A 3,192-nucleotide genomic window follows, 5' to 3' on the forward strand; every position below is an offset into this window, starting at 1 on the left:
GTAGCGTTTTGAAGTTTGTAAAAATTTGAATTTTCATGTACTATTTTACGGTTATAAACATTGAAATACGTATTGAAAAAATGACAGAAGAAAACGCTATCTTTTCATGATTACTGTGTATACATATGATGATAGTCTGTATACATTACAAACTTGACATAAATACCATGATAAGAAATTAGATAAGGCAATTATTACTTATCACTCTCATTCAAAAGTATATTGTATACAGAATGGCCCAGCAATCACCGACAACTTAAATAACTTTTGATCCAGTTAATATTTTTAGCTAATTTTTTTTTTAAATAATAGTTATACGTTAGGTCTATAGCTATATCTCAATTATTAATTTTTTTACATTTTATTATAAATATTATATTTTTTTTAAATTTTAAATAAAATGTAAAAAAAAATCTAAGATAGCTATTTTGTAGAGTAGGATTAAAGAAAAATTTTAATAAAAAAATATCTTATTAATATTCAGTAGTAAATATTCTGTAGCATTTTAAAGTTTGTGAAAATTTGAATTTTCATGTATTATTTTACGGTATTAAACATTGAAATACGTATTGAGAAAAGGATAGGAGAAAACACTATCTTTTCGTGATTACTATAATTTGGAGGTGTGGAACTTTTTCCATGAAAATGACTTATACTTTTGAATGAGAATGATAAGTAATAATTGCCTTATCAAATTTCTTATCATGGTATTAATGCCAAGGTTGTAAATTATAGTAATGAAAAAAATCAGCTAAAAATATTAACTGGATCAAAAGTTATTTATGTTGTCAGTGAGTGCTGGGCCACTCTGTATATATATATATCAAGCCGTATATTGATGATCTCTATAACACGGTCATAAGTTTTACATAAAAAAAAAGAAAACAAAAACAACTATATATTTCTCTGGACGTGTAGTGTTCGTAACTGTGGTGAAAAATGCCGGTCCTTGCGGATGGTAAAAAAAAAGAGCTTCGGTATAGGTGTCACGGAGATGACTGACTCGACGTATAATTGAGGCGGAGCATTCGACGATGGGCATTTGCTGGACTTTACACCACGACGATAACGCGTGGGTGTAACGGTCCGGTTTACAGTGAAGCGATGGCTGAGAAGGAGCTGATAAGACCGAGGGGTGTCAAACGTGTGACAACCCGTGGCCGTGTCAATTGAAAATTTTTATAAAATAATACTTTTATTATTCATCTTAAGTGATCACATTTATTTATTAAATGCTTTTAGGCGTTTCTACTATAAATATTTGTTTACTTTTGTACTCGTCGATATAATATGTAGTATATAGACGTCGACTGACCCATTTCATGTTTATATTTATTGACTATAAGAAATAACATTCGAGATAAAAATTTTGCTTAAGTTGGCTTTACTGCAATATTTGTTTTCGAAACTACAAATCAGGCACTGCTGCATGACCAACTAGGCCACACCATCCCACTTTTTACTACAAAATTATCAAATATAAAGTTATTTTCGTCAAAAAACCGAAAAATATTATTTTTCTTATAGGCGTTATGACAATTGTTATAATAATTTAGTTTTATGGTGTATGTTATGAATTTGAAAAAAATCTATTAAAATCATTTTTCACAGCTTTGCAAACACGCAAAACTGTACGTGGACATAAATTATCTTCAGCTGAGTCACGCAATTATTATTGATTTCATACTTTGGTAGAATATTATTTCGAATACATATAGAAATACTTTTTTTGAACCGTTGTGTCAAGTCTAAAAATTATTTTACATTTTATCCATTAAAAAAAAGACATTAATCAGCCGCAAAGAATCAAATTTGATGCAAAAAAAATGTTAAATACTCATTACTTGTATTGTAAAATACTTTTTTTTATCATCAACCATTCTAAATAATAATAAATAACTTATAACATAATTATGAAGTTATAAATTACAAAAACATCGAATACTTATTATGTTAAAAATTAATTTTAAATTTTAAATCCATCAAAGTCCTCGAGTATTCAAGACTATATAAATTGCATGATTTAGATTCATTGAAATTTTTTTTATGTTTTAGAAAAGTATTTCTAGGGTTTTCAGAAAAGTATTCTCTCCGAGTATAATGAATTTAAACTGGAAATGACGTCGAGAGAACATTGTATTGATTATAAAATTACAAATAATAAATAAATATACAAAATTCATATCAAATGATATTTTATTACATTTCTAATGTTATTTTTATATCAACATAACAACTTAATTCTACACTACTGTGCCTCTGTCATTTTTGGTTTATGAAAATTGTATAGAGGACGATTTTTTTTATCATAACCCACCCAATAACTTATAGAATAAATATAATTTAAACATTTTTTTTTTTTTTAATCTTTAGTTATACATTATTCTTGAAGTATTAACTATGTAATACTTTTTATGTTCATCCCTTATACCTTGTAAGGGTGTCAACTCTGTTTTTTTAAATTATATCACAACACAAAAGGAAGGTGTAGTGTGTACAAAGATGATGATAAGTCTGCCGCCTGGGTGTTCATGTACGTGTGAACATACAGCAGTTGTGCTCGGCTGACACTCCGGATTAGCTGGGGGTGTCAAAAGGAAGGTGTCATAGGAAGGAAATAAGGGTAACGCTAGGTATGAGGTGCAGACGAATGCAGGACACAAATACTTGATTTTGAATTTAATAAAATGTTCAAGTTTCTAATTTAATAGTAAATGGCATTTGAATTTTTAATATAATTTTATTAGATATAAACATTTAAAGTTTCAAATTTTTAAGTTAAGTTGTGTATTAAGTATAATACACAAAGAATTACAAACACAGGTAGCTAATTGGTTTTATATTCACAGTCACTGAGTTTNTTGGGGTACTACCGACGTACGACAGTTGATATCTAAACGCCATTTATGGACAGTTTTTTTAATTTGTTGTTGGTAGTACCGTCAGTAGGGTAAAATAGAGAGTTCTGGTTCCCCCCCGCTTCACCCACCCACCCTACCATCGTTGTATATGGGAAGAGGGGTGGAGGGGGAGTAAATCCAACGTAAACTAACATAATGCAATGGGAGGGGGAACGATGATGTAACCCAACGTAAACTAACCTAAGAAGAACCTCCTCTGACAAGTCTTAGGGTGGGGGAAGTAAATCCAACGTAAACTAACCTAAGTCAGGTGAGGAACCTCTCCTCCTCT

This window comes from Daktulosphaira vitifoliae, unplaced genomic scaffold (assembly GCF_025091365.1).
Source record: "Daktulosphaira vitifoliae isolate Bord-2020 unplaced genomic scaffold, ASM2509136v1 Scaffold_4, whole genome shotgun sequence".
NCBI classification, from domain to species: domain Eukaryota; kingdom Metazoa; phylum Arthropoda; class Insecta; order Hemiptera; family Phylloxeridae; genus Daktulosphaira; species Daktulosphaira vitifoliae.